Raw genomic sequence first — 19,640 nt, forward strand, 5'->3', positions numbered from 1 at the left:
CTCCCCTCCCCTACTTCCGAGGGAAGACTCCAGAAGGTGCTCTGTGTATTCAGTTACACTGTATATATGCTTCACACATACACTGTGTACTTGAGCTCCTGCTAAGTTATAGTCCTACAACTAGTTTGAAAAGTTCTCCTGTCTAAGGCAGTGCAGTGCCCAGGCTAGCCCACAAAGACCTGGTTATAGAGCTTCCATCTTTCTGAAATTAGAGGGTGAAGGCAGATCAGAACTTACCCACCAGGGGGGTCATGTCTGTCAGCTTCACCTGGGGGGGCCTTTGAAAGAACCCTTCTTCCAAATATTTTCATCCTTCTGAAGAGAGCTGGGGCCCAAGCATATATATGAATTTGGCTTTAAAAACATATACACAGGGGTGCTTGGGTGGCTCAGTGAGTGAAGCCTCTGCCTTCAGCTCAGGGTCTTGGGATCGAGCCCCACATCGGGTGCTCTGCTCAGCGGGGAGCCTGCTTACCCCTCTCTCTGCCTCCCTCTCTGCCTACTTGTGATCTCTCTGTGTGTGTGAAATAAATAAAAAAATCTTAAAAAAAAAAATAAGTACAGGGCGCCTGGGTGGCTCAGTGGGTTAAGCCGCTGCCTTCGGCTCAGGTCATGATCTCAGGGTCCTGGGATCGAGTCCCGCATCGGGCTCTCTGCTCAGCAGGGAGCCTGCTTCCTTCTCTCTCTCTCTGCCTGCCTCTCAGTGTACTTGTAATTTCTCTCTGTCAAATAAATAAATGAAATCTTAAAAAAAAAAAAAAAAATAAGTACAGAGTGATACTGACTTGTCCTGCCCGCATCCATGATTTCTCTCAACCAGAGGCTACCATTAAAACCTGATTTTCGGGGTGCCTGAGTGGCTCAGTGGGTTAAAGCCTCTGCCTTCGGCTCAGGTCATGATCCCAGGGTCCTGGGATCGAGCCCCCGCATCGGGCTCTCTGCTCCACAGGGAGCCTGCTTCCTCCTCTCTCTCTGCCTGCCTCTCTGCCTACTTGTGATCTCTGTCTGTCAAATAAATAAAATCTAAAAACAAAACAAACAAAAACCTGATTTTCATCTTTCCTTCCAGTCAGGCTCCATAAACACGGCCTCATTCACAGGCGTGCTCCCTCTTTCTGTACAAGAGGGAACACACGGTGGCCGCCTTGTTCCTCGATTAGCCTATTTGAGGGAGTGTCCACAGCAGTGCATTCTGCGGGGCAGGGGGGGGGCAGTTTAGTCAACCAGTTTCCCATCAATCATTTCCAGACCTTGGTGCAACAGATGCCTCCCCAGTGAAACCCCACACAGACTGTCCTTGCTCACACAGAAAGGACCTCTGCCACCTGGGCCACCAACAGAGGCATCCCGCTGTGCTTTTATCAGCAATCTTAGAATCAGCAAGGTTTAGCGTCTTTTCAGTCCCCATTGAAAACTTTTGCTTTTTTTTTTTTAGATTTTATTTATTCGACAGACAGATCATAAGTAGGCAGAGAGGCAGGCAGAGAGAGAAGGCAGTGGCGGGGGTGGGGGTGTGTGTGCCTGAGAAGCAGGTTCCCTGCTGAGCAGAGAGCCCAATGTGGGGCTCTATCCCAGGACCCTGGGATTATGACCTGAGCCAAAGACAGAGGCTTTAACCCACTGAGCCACGTTTTGCCTGTGAACAACCTGCTTTTCTCTTTCCCCAGGCATGGGTATTCTGGTAAAACCTCTGGGGCAATCCTGGAGTGTGCCCGGACTCCCTATGTGTTCTGGATGGCCCAAGACCCCTGAACTGCTAACGCTGTGAGCACCCTTAAAATCCTGAGAGTCTAGGGGCGCCTGGGTGGCTCAGTCATTGGGCTTTTGCCTTCAGCTCAGGTCATGATCCCAGGGTCCTGGGCTCGAGCCCCACATAGGCTTTCTGCTCAGCCGGAAGCCTGCTGCTCCCTCTCCCCCTGCTTGTGTCCCCTCTCTCGTTGTGTCTCTCTCTGTCAAGTAAAAAAATTAAAATCTTTAAAAAATAAAATGCCGAGAGTCTGGGGACCACCTAGCCTCTGTGCAGGCCCCAGCACCCCTCAATGGCTGGGCCCAAAATTCCCCCGGGGGCAGCTGTGGTATCAGAAATGTGGAATCCCCTGAAGCCGGTGATTGGTAATATTTCATGTGGCTTATCTCGCAAGGTTTGTCACGGATGGGATCCGTTCACGCTCACCTTCTCCACCCTTACACAGAACTTCTGTTTTATAGGAAGTGCTCAAGTGACTGTTGAAAGAATAAATCATTAGCACCTGTCTAATTGCCCCCCTCTTTTGTCCAGAGGGTAGCTAGTGCGGTTCAAATGGGTTCAGTGGAACTGTGCTTACAAAGGATCCTAGTGTAAGGAAGTCCACTTCCTGACAGCCTCAATCAGCTTTCTTGCAAATTTCTAAAGCCCCTTTCTTTGGCCCTGGCAATCAGGGTTGCCAGATAAAATACAAGGCACCCAGTTAAATCTGAGTTTCAGATAAACAACAACTGTTTTAGTGTAAGTATGTCCCGAAGACTGCATGGGGACATACTTAGTGTGATAGTTTCTGGTGGCCACGGTACCAAATTGCAAAGTGAGTGGCTTAACACAACAGATATTTCTTCTGTCACAGTTCTTGAGGCCAGAAGTCCAAAATCAGATCACTGGGCCAAAATCACGGTGTTGGCAAAGTCTCACTCCCTCCCCCAGAAAGTTCTAGGAGCCAATCCTTTGTCTCGGAATCTTCCAACTTCTGGTGGCTGCTGGAATCCACATCATTCCACGTCACTCCAACCTGATCGATCACAGGGTCTTCTAATCTCTCTCTGCCGACTTCTTGTAAGGACACAAGTGACTGCGTTTATCACCCACCCAGATAATACAGGATAATCTCATCTCAAAATGCTTCAGAGAATGACATCTGCAAAGACCCTTTTTCCAAATAAGGGTCATATTCACAGGTCCTAGGGATTAGGATCTGATATCTTTGGGCGGCATTTTGTAGCCTATCACAATTATACTAAAAAAAAAAAATGTTGTTTATCTGAAATTGAAATTTCACCAGGCATCCAGGGTTTTAATTTGCTAATTCTGACAGCCCTCCCTGGACCTGATTCCTCCTGAGGTGGCAGGAACTGAAGCCGTCTGTCTTCACTTGCTCATCACTCGTCCTGGAATGAGCTTGGGGACCATGCCTCAGACCCAAGCCTGTTCACCAAAATCTTTTGTCTTTGAAGTAGGGCTCATGGTTTATGGTGGCATTCCAGTTTTCAGGAGAATCTAAAGGCGTAAACTAATGCAAAGTCTTAGCTTTTTAAAAGATTCTGGCAAATGCGCGCATTTCCACTTTGAACACTCAAAACTTCATTTTTTAATTTATTTTTTTCTAAAGATTTTTTATTTATTGACATACAGATCACAAGTAGGCAGAAGAGGCAGGCGGGGGAGAGGGGGTGGGAAGCAGGCTCCCTGTTGAGCAAAGAGCCCAATGCGGGGCTCCATCCCAGGACCCTGGGATCATGACCTGAGCCGAAGGCAGAGGATTTAACTCACTGAGCCACCCAGGTGCCCCAGCACTCAATAATTCAAGTGCTGACTGGCCCCCCTCACCACTTCAGGTCTTAGTGTGAAAGCATTAAAAGGAAATATAGCATTGGATTTGTTTTCTTTCTTGTTGTTGTAAAGACTTTATTTATTTATTTATTTGAGAGAGAGAGAGAGAGAGAGAGGAAGAGAGAGAATTTGAAGCAGACTCCCAGCTGAGCACAGAGCCTGATGCAGGGCTTGACCCCATGACTCCTGGGGTCACGACCTGAGCTGAGTCATTGCTCAACCGACTGGGCCACCCAGGTGCCCCCGTTGTTATTATTTTTAAAGACTTTATTTTTAAGTAATCTCTACACCTCACTTGGATCTCGAGCTCAAAATTTCAGGTCAAGAGCTGCACACTCTTGGGTTAAATGGGGGATGAGTATTAAGGAGGGCACTTGTGATGAGCACCGCGTGTTGTGTGAATCACTAACTGCTACACCTGAAACTAATGTTACACTATGTTAACTAACTGGACTTTATTATTATTATTATTTTAGATTTACTAATTTATTTTGGAGACAGCATGAGCAGGAGGGGCAGAGGGAGAGAACCCGAAGCAGGCTCCTTGCTGAGCATGGAGCCCAAGATGGGGCTCGATCTCAGGGCCCTGAGATCACAACCTGAGCAGAAACCAAGAGTCTGATGCTCAACTCACTGTGCCCCCAGGCACCCCAACTAACTGGAATTTATTTATTTTTTATTTTTATTTTTTTAATTTTATTTATTTATTTGACAGATAGAGATCATAAGCAGGCAGAGAGGCAGGCAGAGAGAGAGAAGGAAGCAGGCTCCCTGCTGAGAAGAAAGCCTGATGTGGGGCTCGATCCCAGGACCCTGGGACCATGACCCGAGCCGAAGGCAGATGCTTTAACCCCCTGAGCCACCCAGGTGCTCCACTAACTGGAATTTAAATAAAAACTTGAAACTATAAAAAAAAAAAAAAAAAAAAAAGTTGCATGCTCCACCAACTGTGCCAGCCAAGTGCCCCAGGACTGTATTTGATAGAAAAGGATTAGGCATTAAAATCATAAAGTGGGGGGTGCGTGGGTGGCTCAGTGTGTTAAAGCCTCTGCCTTCGGCTCAGGTCATGATCCCAGGGTCCTGGGATCGAGTCCTGCATCAGGCTGTCTGCTCAGCGGGGCGCCTGCTTCCCTCTCTCTGTCTCTGCCTGCCTCTCTGCCTGCTTGTGATCTCTGTCTGTCAAATAAATAAAATATTTTTTTTAAAAAATCATAAAGTAGGTGTCTGGGTGGCTCAGTCAGTTAAGCATCTGACTCTTGATTTTGGCTCCAGTCATGATCTCAGGGTGGTGAGATCAAGCCCCGAGCTGGGCTCTACAGTCGGCTTGGGATTCTCCCTCTGCCCCCCGCCCACTCACTTGCATGTGCTCTCTCTCTCTCTCTCTCTCAAAACAAATGAATAAGTAAAATCATAAAGTGGCCCATCACCCACAATTATACAAGTTATACACCTGTTTCCCTTTCCATTCTCAAGTCTCTTGAAGAAAGGCCTTAGGTTTTAATCAGTATTGGATTCACGCAATCACCTGTCCATTCATTCTTTGAACAGTCATGGAGCATCTATTCTGTGCCATGGGCTGTGCCAGGCACTGAGGCTACAGAGACGAGCAGAACATCACCCAATGGATGGATGTGGTCAGGCACTGGCTCCCCGGAGAAGTCAGCAGTGGTCTCAGAAGAAGTCATGGAAACTGAACACAACATAACTGAAATCACCCAGATCACAACCGTGATCTCCCTGTAGACCCCACCTGGGAACCTGAATGTCATCTCCCCTGAGTTTACACATCCAGACCTCTCCTGGCCACCTTTCCCAGCCTTCGGTCACACATAACCCCTCCAAAGAAGTGTGGCAGGTGTGGACCTTTCTCACGTTTTGTGCGAACGGGAAGAAAAATGAGCTTCTCTGTTGGATAAGTGTCGACCTGCCCACGACACTAAATTTGGTTCTGCCGTCACCGGCGACATGAAGTGGCAGCCCAGTTTAGAGGCTAGCTTTCGGTTTAAAATACTTTCTCCAGGCTCAGGTTGCATATGACCCATTCAGGGAGGCTGGAGGGCACAGCTTCTCTGGGCATTAGCGCTAAAGACACATCTGTTGGCGTGGAGAGTGGCCTGCAGAGGGGAGGCATGAAGGCAGCGAGGCACGGGAGTTGGGGACAAGCATGACCTGGCTTCCTCTCCAGCTGGGAAGTCTCCGGGCTTCAGTCTGCTCCCCAGCAAAATAAGGATCATGATCCCTGCCTCGAGGGGGAGGGAGGGTTAAAGGAGGCCACGTTTTTAGTAGAATAAATGCAACCAGCTCGTACCATTATTACCAGCATCGTCATGCAACAGAACTAGTTTAGACCAATAGGGACTGTGTTCAGGCAGCCAGACTGCTCGCAGGCTGCAGTGACACGCGTGCCCTGACCTACTACCCACCATCCCCATGCACAAGAAGCACCCCCCCTCCCAGGGCAAAGACAGACAATAACCTAGCTCTAGCTCCATTCAAATTCCAAGTGCCGGCACTTCAATTAATGACACTTGGCTGAGCCTCTAGCCGCCCCACAGCCACCAGATATCACACCACCCAAGTCAACGTCTGCCTTTAATTTAATCACTCTTGCCTGAATTGGTTCCCACCCCGGGGCCAAACACGGAGTAGCCAGAAGAGGCTGCCCCTGGGCATAACTGATTAGGGGATTGTGTACCAAGTCCTGGTCTGATTAGGAAGAAAAACTGAAAACCCCTGCAAAAATAAAAAGACCGGGGCACCTGGGTGGCTCAGTGGGTTAAAGCTGCTGCCTTCTGCTCAGGTCATGATCTCAGGGTCCTGGGATCAAGCCCCGCATCAGGCTGTCTGCTCAGCAGGGAGCCTGCTTCCTCCTCTCTCTCTCTCTCTCTCTCTCTCTGTCTCTGCCTACTTGTGATCTCTGTGTGTCAAATAAATAAATAAAATCTTAAAAAAAAAAAAATGGAAAGGCCACCTGAGGGTCAGGATAGGGGTCAGGGAGGTCCCCTGCCCCTCTCCAGGTATCACTTCAGGTTACAGTCCAAACATGACCACCCTCTGTCCTGTCCTGCACCCCGGCTTTAGACCTCCTCTGCGAAGAAGGGAACAGAGGAGACCTGTACACGCTGACCGCAACCACCTGTCCAACCAGCATGGGCACAGGCCCTGCTGATGGCTGCTCATCCCTGCGAAGGAGCCTGCACCGTCCTGCTGGCAAGAGGGGAGCAGGGTGGCGGCAGCTGAATGACGTTAGGCATCGGGCTCCATTCGCCCTGTGGAGACTTCAGATCAGCGCCTGACTCTGGCTACCTGGGGCAGGTCTTCTAAGCCGCTCAAAGGAATTCTCATAGAATGTTTTATTTCAGCTCTGCAACTATCCAGTGAGAAGGGAGCCTGCATTATTATCCATTTGGGGGTGAGGGCATTGCAGGATCCCCATTTTGCAGATGGAAAAATGGAGGTACAGGAAATCTTCCACGTCGCCCCAAGTCTCTTCAGATGGTAAACAGGAAAGGCTGCAATTAAATTCAGGGTTTGGCAAGCAAGCCCACGCAGCGGGGGATAACAGGCCCACAAAATGAGGCAGGCAATGGCTAGCTTCTGGAATTCAGTCTTGCCAGCAATAAACGATAAGGAGACCTTTTTTTTTTTTTTTTTTTAAATTAATGTATAATGTATTATTTGCCCCAGGGGTACAGGTCTGTGAATCATCAGGCTTACACATTTCACAGCCCTCACCATAGCACATACCCTCCCCAATGTCCACAGATCTCTCTTTTTTTTTTTTTTAAAGTTCTTTGTCACTTGGCCCAGATTATCAATTTATAACAAGAATCCTGCCAGTTAAAAAAAAGTTTTCCCATCAGACATCAAGCATCAGTTCATAATTATTTATAGCACTTTAGTGACACTGAAAGGGATTTATTTCAATGTATTCAGTCTTTAACCCTCTGCAGGGAACAGAGTGTAGTCATTGTTCCCTGCAGGGTTAAAAAGGGAGGGACTCCAGATACAGGAGGCCTGCAGAACTAAATCCAGTGGAGGCGCCCAGCAGGCCCATCCTGCAGGATTAACCCCCGGGAAAGATTAAATAGGGTTAAAGCAGGTTCAGGTGAGTCTGTGACTGATGACTCCATTATTCAAGTGGATTTAGAGATGTTCTGCAAAATCCTTCCTTTCTAAACTGGGCCCATGGTGAGGCACAGGCATGTGTCCTGGGGCCAGTGTGGAATTTCCCTGTTCCTAAGGAAAAGACGAGACAGAAGGTGGATGGCAGAAGATCTGGGGACTCTTCCAAACAGCTATTCCTGGTGATTCTTGGCAATGGGAGCTTTGAAAGGGACAGGTTCACACGCATTTATACTGCAATTATTACCGTGCCCCAACACAGATTATATACAAGTATTTTACTCATATATACAACCTTTGCTTGACTTATTAACATACCTCAATTTAAATTCTGATGCATTACCAATACTAAAGTTGAAAGCTGTCAAGTGTTCAGCAAACCTAATATAAAAAGTCTAGACATACATCAAATAAGGGAGTGAATATTTACATTTATTTTTTTTTAAGATTTTATTTATTTATTTGACAGAGAGAGAAATCACAAGTAGACAGAGAGGCAGGCAGAGAGAGAGAGAGAGGGAAGCAGGCTCCCTGCTGAGCAGAGAGCCCGATGCGGGACTCGATCCCAGGACCCTGAGATCATGACCTGAGCCGAAGGCAGCGGCTTAACCCACTGAGCCACCCAGGTGCCCTGAATATTTACATTTAAACACATAATTATAATTATGGGGCTCAGTTGGTTGGGTGTCCAACTCTTGGCTTCGGCTCAGGTCAAGATCTCAGGGTCCTGGGATCGAGCCCCATATTGGGCTCTCAGCTCAGCTGGGAGTCTGACTGCAATTCTCTCTCTTTCTCTCTCTCTCTTTCTGACCCCCTTCCCACACGTGCGCTTGTGCTCTCTCTCTCCAATAAAACAAATACCAAAGAGAGTCTTTAAATTGTAACTTTCCCTTGGGCATTAAAGCATTTGATTTGAGATTATTAATTAATCAATAAGCCTCTTTTAGAGGGGTAGGCTGTGGGAGGGGGCGTGAGTTAGGACGATGGTTTGGTGCCAATGTCCAACTGAGAACAAATGGAAATAAGCACCTCTGAAATGACCTACCCATCAGTGGCCTAACTGCGTTTGGTCCCTAATGATTCTGCTGACACATGAACTAGACCACTGGTTCACATTCAGGTCTTTTACCCTGGAGGAGGAACACAGTCCCACAGTTCTGTGAACCGGTCTTTACCTGCACTTCCCTTTTGGCATAACGTGTTGGCTGGAGATCACATGACAGCAATTATGCACCCCAGGGGTCTTCTAATACCCTTGATGTCCTGGGGAGGAGGCCTCGAAGATGAAAGGGCAACCCTGGGCTTTTTATGCTACAACTGCAGACAAGTCCATAGACAACATCATCCAGACTTCCTGCGAAAACAGAAAACTGGGCTCCAGGTAGGTGGGCAGACTAGCAGCTGGGACCAGAGATAATTGCGTCCCTCTTCTCTTAGATGCCAGCTTGAGCAGGAGAGGGGCAAGACCAAAGGAAGGGCCACGAATGCAGTCCCATTTCCAATGGCTTCAGATATAATTCTATCTTGCTGATTCAAAGTGGTTTTTAATAGTTGGATCTTCATCTAAAATTCCTTCACTAAGGGGAGTTCATATAGTAGATGGGATTTTATATTTATTTTGGGCTTTATAGGGAGAATTTTGCAACACCCCCTTAACCTGGGATTTTGTGTGAATGAATTCAAAGTGCTGATTGTCCTAGAAGGCAGGCAAGAGATGGGCTAGGCAGGAAAGGTGACTGCCCACCATTCACTTAATACCAGTCTCCACAGGGCGCTCAGTCCTAGCTGACACTGTGCAAGAAGGAGAAAGGAAAGACTGTAAATATTCAAGGGTAGGTCCACAAGGCCTGATGTCCACGGCCAAGGCCTCCTCCTACCACAGCCAAACTTCTAGGTCCGTCGCCCTTGTGACCATAATCATATAATTTAAATAAGACACAAGCGGATGAGATTCAAGTGCAGAATGAAAGGCAAACTCTTAAAGTCATTCATTGGTTTTAGGAAAATCCAGCTGAACGCTTTGGAAAGACTTTATAAAACTGAGTAATTTTTTTTACTGTCAAAGGAGATATTAAAGACTGTGAATGAAACAGTAAAACTCAAGAGATACTGCATTCAGATTACTCGGTAGTGTAATCCCTCTTTCCAAGGAGCTGAAATCTGAAGTCTTAACAAGGTATTGTGAGTGTGGCTTAGGGAAGAAAGACAAGAAATTCCAACCGGCTGATCCAAACACCAAGAGTATCATTTCATAATGATTTTTTCTGCTTTAATGACTTTAAAAAAAAAAAAAAAACTGACATAGTATGACCCTCAGTCTTCACTGCATAGATAAAAAGGCTTCTTAAACCAAATTTAGTATAGGAGCATAAGCCTGGGATGCTTGGAGTCCCCTGGACTCAGAACATGCCCAGTTTGTTTTATTGAACATTTTTCGGCTTGACTCTTCTCTTGACCATGAAGCCCGCTTGCCGGTTTACCTACTTCCACATCCTGCTTAAGCATTTCATTTGTAAATCCTCTCCACTGCCTTCCTTTACTTTCCCGATCCCATCTGCGCTCGCTCTTAATTCGGTGAGTAGGCTAGTAGGATCTCCAAACCTGACACGCTTGCTAAGCGGGGTCGAGGTTCCCAGGATGGTGGGAGGGCGCGGTTCTGCTCCGGCTGGCGCGGAGTGTACACAGACTATTCCCGGCGTGGGGCGGATTTCAGGAAGAGGACAGAGGCAGGGACCGCAGATGATAAGTCACTCTCTGCTTGCCTGTAGCAAGAATTTCTTTCTGTACAATGAGACATGGGTGTGTGGGATTTTCGGGGGACCCGTTTCCACCCAAACAGCTGTGCCGGGCTCCAGGCAAGTTGGGCAGCTGCCCACTCCTATCTTGGTCCTTAGTCAGTGCAACAATTTATCTGTTACAAGTGTATCCATCACCAGGGTCAGGAGATGTCTTTGTACATTCATCCAATCTCAAGCCTTGATCCAGAGGCGGCTGCCCTTGGGACCATTCCCTAAGCAATTTATTATGTGCCAGGCCCTGGGCTAAGCCCTGCATTCTCCCCCTGCCCTGTTTAAGCCCCACAGCAACCAGGGAGATAGGTACTGCCATGCCCCCAAAAGTGGGGGAGGCAGGACTTGCACCCAGGACTCGGCTAGAGTCCACACCCTTAATCACCAGCCAAACCTAAGACCTCTTTTTGCAAGACAGGGCCCTGCCCCGAGGGCTTGTCAGGAAGAAACAGCGTCTGCCTTTAAGGTGCTCACCAGCTTTCCCTGAATAGCCAAGGCACAAAATACATTTCCGGGGGAATTCATTCTCTAGTGCCCCTGATTAGAGCAGCACAGAGCCCACCGAAATGTTAACACAGCAAAAACACTCAGATAAACCACCTGGAAGTCATTCAAGTTTGTATTTCGGGGAAGCCGGTTTTAGCTGCACATCTGCAGAATGTCTCCTAATCAGAGAACCCAGAAAGTTCAGAAACCATCTCAAGACGGCCTCTCCCTGCTTGCCCACACTCAGGTGGAGGCCATCTGGGCAGGAAAGGAACTTGGCCCAGGTGGCAGGAGCATGGTGTCTGGAGACAGGAAACGCGTGCTTGGACAGTAACCCCGCTGGCGAGGTAACAGGGGTGAGACGGGCATGTATGCTGCATGTCTGGTCGCCCACACAGGGCTGGCTGCAGGATTACAGTGGCCTCCGTTCTTCCCCCAGGTGGATGCCAGTGAGTTCTGGCGACGAAGGGTTCCAGGCAGTCCCTCTGTGCCACAGCATAAAGGAATATTTACTGTACAGACTGCGCCCCAGGAAGTGAGAAAAGCCTCCAGGCCCACCTTTGCCGAGGGAACCCTGAGATTCTTGCATGAGGCCCTTTCCCATGTCCACCCAACTCGACTCAGCCACAGACTCAGAGCTGGTCCCATGGGCTGGTGCCAAAGCTTTGATCTCTCTGAGGGCACCTAAGATGAGGATCTGCTGTCCCTAAAACTTCACTGATTTGGCCCTGACCATAGCTGAGTCTATATCATGATTCCCCAGTCTTGATTTCCAGCCTTCTCTGAGCTGATCAGAACCAGCTGCTCCTTTGTACAACAGAGCCGTCTTGAACACCTGGGTCTGGGGGAAGAGGTTTAAGGTCCCTAGGATATTTTTCTCTTTGTTTTATAAACAGAGGTACAGAGGTTGAGTGAAATCCCTTGCTCCCTGTGCCAAGGCTAGATGAGAAATTACAAGCTTCACGTTGTGCTCCAATGACGGACTCTTTCAGAAGTCCATTTTGTGAGTCAGTGGCTTTGGAATTTGAATCTTCCAATGGGTCAGTGTTACAGAGATCATGCGCAGGTTCCCAGGCTAGCCCACAAAGGCCTATTAAAGCCACGTGTAGTTGAGAAGAGGAGGAGGCTAGGGTTGGACTTCCAGCTCTACTACTCCCTGGCTGTGTGACCTGTAGTGAGTTACTAAACCTCTCTGTACTTCAGTTTCTCCATACGTAACAGAGATAATAACAGCACCTGTTACGAAATGGGGGTTTGGAGAGGATGAAATGAGATCATCTCTGGGGAGCACTTACAACAGTGCCTCCTAAAAGACACTCCCTGAACATAAGTGCCATTATGATAAGAATGCCAGAGTAACAATGTTTCTGTAGCAGGACTTCTGACCCTGGCACAAGTGACATTTGGGGCCAGATACTCTGATGTGGGGGACTGTCCTGTGCATAGCAGGAGGTTTGGCAGCGTCCTTGGCTCCTACTCACTAGAAGCCAGTGGTACCTTCCCCAGTTGTGAAAATTAAAGACGTCTCTAAACCTCTCAATGGCCCTGGGGACTGAATACCACTGTTTTACAGGAATACACCCAAGAGTCCCAGCTGGAATATTTGGGTCCTCTCCTGGAAGCAGCCCAGCTGGTGAGGCAGCAACCCTCTCTTCCCCTCACCTGCTCAGGTATGCTCCTCCATGCCGGGGCTCCTGCAAACCACCAGCAGAAGCAGTGAGGCTGGCAAGTTAGAGAAGCAATTAACTAGGTGGATATTTTGGGGGATATGGAGAGGTGGGGGGGCACTTTTTAAAGTGGGATAATGAAAAAGGCAGGGCGGGAGGAAGGGGAAGGGGCAGAGACAAATGGGGTTTCCCACATCCATCCTTCTGACTTCCGGTGCCAGGAGGGCCTACAGTCCCAGAGATGGCAGAGATCAGTTCTGATCTGTTTCCCCCCAGAGCTATTGTGTGCTTTCTTTCCATCCTCTCTCCTGCACTCTTCTGGCCAGCTAGGGTGGGGTGAGCAGCGGGGACTGGGCTCTGGGGCCAGGGAGCGCTGTACTGGGAAGGGAGAAGGCTCAGAAGCAGAGTAGGGAGGGTGTGGAGGTGCACGAAGGAGCTCAGACTGCTTTCTGGCTGCCACTTGGATACCGAGCAGGGGACAAACTGGACTAGATTTGCCCCCAAACCTTATCGATGCCATGACCTTGAATATAGCCCCCTTCTTCTAGTTTTCTCTTTACCACCTTTTTGACCTGCATTTTCCCATTTTACCCAATTACTTGTTAAATGGGTATGGAACAAACACCTATTCGACGTCTAGCACTGTATTAAGCCCCCGACGGTGTTTTGATTTGTTTTTGAGTGATTCTTTTTCAAGGTGGGCATAGGGAGAATACTATCTAGTTGGAAAACTATCTGGTGTTTAACTAGAAAACTAATACATGTTCACACACACAGATGTGGAGCCACTCAAACCATATTCATATACATAAATGCTGAGGGAAGTTGTAATAAAACACAACTTTTTAAAATTTTCGACAAATGGGTTCATGAACTGATGTTAACAGGGCAGAAAGAAAATTCAGCCTAAACAAAGGGCACCAGGATCTCACTGCATCTCCCCGCTGGCACTGCCCTCCAAGGGTAGTGGGTCACAAAGCACCCGTCCAATAGAAGGGGCTCTTTCCCCAGTCGGAATAAATCTGACCCTTTCTCAATCAAACTGCTTCTAAGTTTTCTTCTTGCAATTTGTGGGAATAATCCATTCCTTTTGTTCCTGTCAGGGATGCTGAGCCTGATACCTGAAACCAGTTCCAAGCCACGCCCTTCCACCATAGACAGGTGCCCGAGGAGGCGCGTGTGGGGGCGGGCACATACAGACAAGGGCTGTCACTTCTCCAAAAACCAGCAGAGCCAACAAAACTCTCCCGCAACTACCCAAAGGCAACCCCAAGAGCTAAGCCAGATTACTGCAGTAAACACAAGCTGTTTCAGAAGCAGCTGTAGGTAAAAGAATTGATGAGCTTCAGGAGTCACTTGGGACCAGCCACTGGGATGGGGTGGGGCGGGGTGGTAATTCATTTATTGTTTAGAGGCAGGGTCTGGAGATGGAGGAATGGATAAGCAATTCTTATCTAGCAAACCTAAGCAGCATCATAAATTGCAAAATAATACCTTCATTTATTTAGGTAGGAAAGACATTTCTCTTTCTGCCGTAGGACAGGTCGATGGGAGGGGGTAGCGATCAAAAACCCATCCTGCGGAGCCTGAGCACACACCCGAGGTGGCCTGGAGAGCCAGGCCCCGCAGTCGCTGTCCCAGGTTCCAGCCCAACTGAGCCCAGCTGGAGACCGCGCCTGGAGGTTCCTGCGTGCCAGAGGCCAAATGGGGTGTTCCGGGACATAAATGAGCTCCCGCCTGATGGGGGGTCGGGGACAGGAATCGATAGCCCTCGGAACTGTGCCTGGACCTTTCCCTTAGGAGCATGGGCTCAAATGCTGTATCCCTCGAGATCCCAGGAGGGGGAGGGGGGAAGCCGGTTACTTCAAGCACGAGGAGAGCCAGGGATGGTGTTTCCGGATCCAAGTACGAAGATCCATCTACTGGCGCCCGGGATTCCTCCCTGAACAGCTCCCAGGCCTTGCCGAACAGAGCCCCACTAAAGCGCCAACACATTTCAAAATGGAGCAAAATCGCGGACGTCTGGACTGCGCTTTGTTCCCGGCATTGAGCTAAATGTGCTCGCTCCCGCCGTGCTCCCTTTCCTCCAACCGACAGGAGGTGACCTATCCGCCCGCGGCCCCCCCGGGGGAGCTGCGGCCGCGGGCTACCCGTTCTCAGGGCCGCTCTATGACCCTTGCTCTGTCTGGAACCAGAATTCCGCGCCCAGCTCTAGGGTGGAGGAGGTGGAGGGGGGCGAGAGGAGAAGATGCTCGAAGCGATCCTTGAGCCTCTCCTGCACCCCACCCTTGGAGGGCTCAACTCTGCAGGGAGGCCCCAGACTTCCTGGCTTCGACCTCCAACGCCGCAGCCAGGAAGGTTCAGCCGGGCCTCTGGCGGGCTCTCGACCCCAGCCCGACCAATCCCTGGACATTCAGATCAATCTGGGCAGCTCGCGTGAATGATTGGGCTCTAGGGATGCTCATCCCTCTCGGAACTGCGCCCCTGCATCAGTTTGCAGCGATAGAATTAACCAGAAAACCGCGCGGACCCGGCTCGTGGCAGGAGGGCGAAGCTCGGACTCCCTTGCCAGGGCGTCCATAACCCCCTTTCCCGCTCCCTCCCCATTTCAAGGGTGGCAGTGTACTCGGGCTTTTAAGTTAAAATCTTGTACGTTTCCAAAATAATATTCAGCCACAATAATAAAAATACATGAGGGACGCTAATCTGGGTGGTTGAGGCCGCCGGAGGCCAATTAGGAAGAGTCACCAGATCAGGGTTGGGGGCGGTTTACCCCCAGCAGCCTCAGAAAGACTGAAGGGCCGCGGCCTCGCCTGCCCCTTGGGTTCAAAATCTTGGCTGGGAAGGGGCGGGGCAACGCCCCGAGGTCCGTTCTCCGGACGCGTGTGGTTTCCATAGCAACCACCCCTCGGTGCCCCCCCAAGTCATCTCAGGAAAAATGGGTGTGGCCCGAAGCAGAGGAGGAACCCTCTTGCCCCCTCCTTACTTTCTCCCATCTGGCGAAGCAACAGGGCAAGAAGCCGAGAGGGGCTCAGCCTGCGCGCTGTCTCCGCCACCTCCCGGGGGTCACCGCTGACCCTTAGTGGGCAGCCCGTGGGAGGTGGCCCCCAGGCCTCTCAGGATGGAGGAAGGGGCTTCCTCCTCTGCGGCCACCCGCACAGCGCGCAGAGACCTCGAATTCCAGCCCTTCGGCCCCGCGAACTCTTCCTGGCGCGCCGCCCGGCTCCGGGGAAGGGGCCGAGCGGGGTCACGGCCGTTCCATCCATGCCCTCAGGGCTGTGACTGGGGTTCCTTGACCCGAGCCAGCCCGAGATCTAACAAAAGGCTCGAAAATGCGGGGCGGAAAATAGGGGGGCAGGGGCAGGGCCCTTGGTTAAACACTCTCATAGATAAGAGCCAAAAAACCAGGGCTGGCAACGCAGATCACGTAAGCTCTACAAACAAAGCATCTAGCCTCCGAGAAAGATTAGGGGTGAACGCCCCCAGGGCTCAAGCCCACAGCAGCAAAATACCAAGACTTCAGCGTTGATTATCGTGTCCCCCCCCCCCACCTTAATTACAGTCCCCGCCCTGTCCTCCAAAGCCTAGCCACCCGGCTTGGCAGGGTACAGTAAAGACGTGACACGCCGCAAAAAGATGGCACCTCGCGTTTGGAGGGGGAAAAAAAGCAGGGGTGGGAGTGGGAGGAGGCAAGCCTACTCTCCCCCTCCTTGCCCACCCCGATCCACACCCACTGCCGCAGTGAGGGGCGAGCCCTGCGCGCCAGCCCAGCGCCTCCGGCAGGGAGCGCACACGCCGGACGCCAGGCGCAAAGCGCAGAGAAAGGGGCCCGCCCCGAAATGCACCTGCAGCCCCCGCGCGTGCCTGTGCCGGGCTGCGGTTACGAGCAGGGATCCGCCGCTACCGAGTCCTTCCACACTGCAAGGCCAGGTGACTCCAGCCTTTTGCCTCTCCGAGCCCACACCGGGATCCCCGCGCTACCTTGTCTCGGGCACGGCGCGGCTCGCATTTCGGTGCCAGGCGCGCGCAGGGGGAAGGGCAACGAAAGTGACAGCGCCTGGACCCCTCCCCATCTCCTCGATTGCACTCCCAGCCCCCAAACGTCCCCTGCGGGTTTCTGAAGGAGGAAAACGGGGAGGGAGTGGGCCACCGCCTTAAATCAGGGGCAGTGAAAGCCCCACTGGAATTGCTGACAGGGAGTTGTAGGGAGGGGCAGGCAGGGATTCATCTTTTCTAGAACCGGATCCATACCTTCCTGAAGGGCTTATGGCAAACCAAAGCAGAGAAATAGGATTACGGGTTCGGTTTCGGGGGTCGTCACAAGACACCCCCTAACACACACATGTACAGACACACGCCCATTGCGGCAAAAGGTGACGAGCAAGAGTGCACAGCAGCCCCCTCCCCCAGGTCACCGCCATCCGCGCCCCACCCTTCGGGCACAACCTCTGGCCCGGTCCGCGCGAAGCGGGTCTTAAGGACACCCCAGAGCGCGCGCGCGCGCGCACACACACACACACACACACACACCAACACATATGCGTGCGTGCATCCCTTGCATGGGTCCCTTTCCAAGCCGCCCTATTCCCAGCCCCGAGCGCACACGGCGCAGGGAGGGGCCCCAGCCGTTGCCCCAGACCTATGCTTACCTCACGAAACCCATCTCTGCGGCGGGGGACGAGGGGCGGCAGCCTGAGAGTGCAAGGGGGCGGACGGGGAGGCAGATAGAGGAGCCTCGCGCTTACCTGATAGTCGACAGAGGGCGAGGACAGTAGAGGAAAGAGAGGAGAAAGTGGCAGTGGTGGCGGCGGCAGAAGGTGGGCGGCGGCGGCGGCGGCGGCGGCGGCGGCGGCTGCGCTGCTGCTGGTGCGGGAGCTGGTAGGTGGCGGAGAGCGAGCCCGCGCACCAGCGAGAGGGCGCGTTCCCGAGGCCGGCAGGCGGCGCAGGCGCGAGCAGCGGGAGCGCGAGCCTTCTCAAGGGAGGGGTCAGCAGTGAGGTCTTCGCGGACGTTTTCTCCTCCGGCCACCAGTAGGCGCGCGCGAGCACCCCACCACTAGGCCCTCCCCCGCCTCCTAGCTCGCTCCTTTTGACGCTTCCCTTCTCCTTCCTTCCCTCCCCGGACAAATCGAGCCGCGGTGCCGGCCTCTATGCGCATGCGCGTTGCGTGGCGCATGCGCACTCCATGTCTCCTCCCTCGCTGGTCTTTGTCTTGTCTAAGGGATCTCCGCCCTTGGGAGAGAGAGTGTAACTTGCGTCCGGGGTTTGGGAAGAGGCTGGTGCTCGGTCTCGCAGATCCGTTGTCCCTTTTCCTTCCTGTCCCGGTGATGTTCTATCTCGAAAAAGTCCTGGGCGGGTTTCCACATAGCTCCGCAGTTCTTCCACCCCGGAACTCAGGGCTTTCCCTGGGCTCGCCTTGCTTATGTCTGGCCAGGCAGCCTGAGCCCTTGAGTTTCCCGAAATGGTATCCGTTGTTGGAGTTTAGTTTCCCTGGGTCACCTTCCTTTCCACCTGTTTTCTTTCCACCGTTTTTCTTTTTGACCAAGGTGGGTTCTTAGAAAATCCACTTTAAACAGACTTAGTCATAATGCAGTAATACAGGTTTGGGGTGGATTGGTTGGTATTTTATAAGGACCATTCAGTCTATTATTTACCTCATCGTGACCCAAGAATAAAATGTTAAATTAGGTGAAGTTGCCAATACCGCTTATCACGTTGCAAAGTATTTTCATATAATACAGTTATTTTTACTTTGCTTGTTGAAACACCATTATCCGTAAGTAGAGCTTGGGATCCCAATTTCCAAGTGCCTGTTGGAGATTCTCACCTGGATAGCGCACCTCACTGAAACTGAACAGTGGCTTTCATTCCCCCAGTCACCCGGCCCCCGGACTTTGGCTTTACTTGGTCTACCCAACATTTAATTTAAGCCCTGGCAGTGGGGGGCTGTATATGTATGGGGTTTAGGGGGCAGTTATCTTGTCCTGGGAGGGATGGGAACTTGTCCTGAAGCTTTAAGGTGCATATTATTTACATTCTCTTAAAAAACAAACAAACAAACAAACAAACAAACAGGGGCGCCTGGATGGTTCAGTGGGTTAAAGCCTCTGCCTTGGGCTCAGGTCATGACCCGCGTGGGGGCTCTCTGCTCAGCAGGGAGCCTGCTTCCTGTCCTCCCTCTCTGTCTGCCTCTCTGCCTACTTGTGACCTCTGTCTGTCAAATAAATAAATAAAATCTAAAAAAACCCCAAACAAACCCCAATATTGTATGTTACACATTAATACAAAGAGCAGGCTGTTAAAAATGCTTTATTCACACAGGATTAATATGTTATTATTGGGAGTACTCGATGGGTGATGAAGACGGCGGGCTAATTTTTGAAGCCACTGGTTTTGAGTCTCCGGAATTGACCTTTTTATTGTTGTTGCAACGGCCACCATCCTAGTTAAAGACGGCTACCTTGGTTCTGGAAATGTAGTTACTTGACTAGTCATGCTGCTCTCCTTTTCTCCCTATGTCAGCCCACCCTGCACCCTGTAGTCAGAGCAGTCTGAAGAGGCAATCATTTTAATCATGGCACTCTCTTGCTCAAAAACATCTAAAGGTTTCTATCCACCCCTTAAATGAAGTTAAACTCCTTAGCCTCGAACTCCACAGCATTCAAGGAGCCCCTGTCCTCTCCACTTTTCTGTTGAGAACAGAAAAATGGCCAACTGATCTTGTTTGGTTGGTATTTTCCCACCTCTACTCTAGGGTTTTTCCTTTGCCTACAAAGTCCTTGCTTTTTCTTCCGTTACCAAGGTCCTACCTAACCTTCAAACCCTAGCTCAGATTTTACCAAAGCCTCCCCCAGTCACTCCAGCTGAAAGGGATATTTCCAACCTCTAGAAGGAGCTTAGAAAATTTATTTATCTTCTCTGGGAAAGTGGAGAGGGGAGTGGAATTAATATCTATCTTGTAGCACTGAAATTTTATTACTGTCCCTCGTTGTTTCC

The 19,640-nt window shown here is 50.7% G+C and overlaps 1 protein-coding gene across 19 annotated transcripts in view; it reads right to left on the minus strand.

The window, feature by feature from the left end:
* Positions 1-17,680, minus strand: part of MAPT (microtubule associated protein tau) — a 94,204-nt gene extending 76,524 nt beyond the window's left edge. For 3 of the 19 annotated variants that reach the window (XM_059148050.1, XM_059148049.1, XM_059148048.1), the window contains exon 1: positions 17,393-17,669. The gene's annotated coding sequence lies outside the window, so the exon portion shown is untranslated. The other 16 variants (XM_059148057.1, XM_059148055.1, XM_059148053.1 and 13 more) reach the window with 11 other exon arrangements.
* Positions 17,681-19,640: the final 1,960 nt, after the last annotated feature.

The sequence above is a fragment of the Mustela lutreola genome, chromosome 15 (assembly GCF_030435805.1).
Source record: "Mustela lutreola isolate mMusLut2 chromosome 15, mMusLut2.pri, whole genome shotgun sequence".
Lineage (NCBI taxonomy): Eukaryota > Metazoa > Chordata > Mammalia > Carnivora > Mustelidae > Mustela > Mustela lutreola.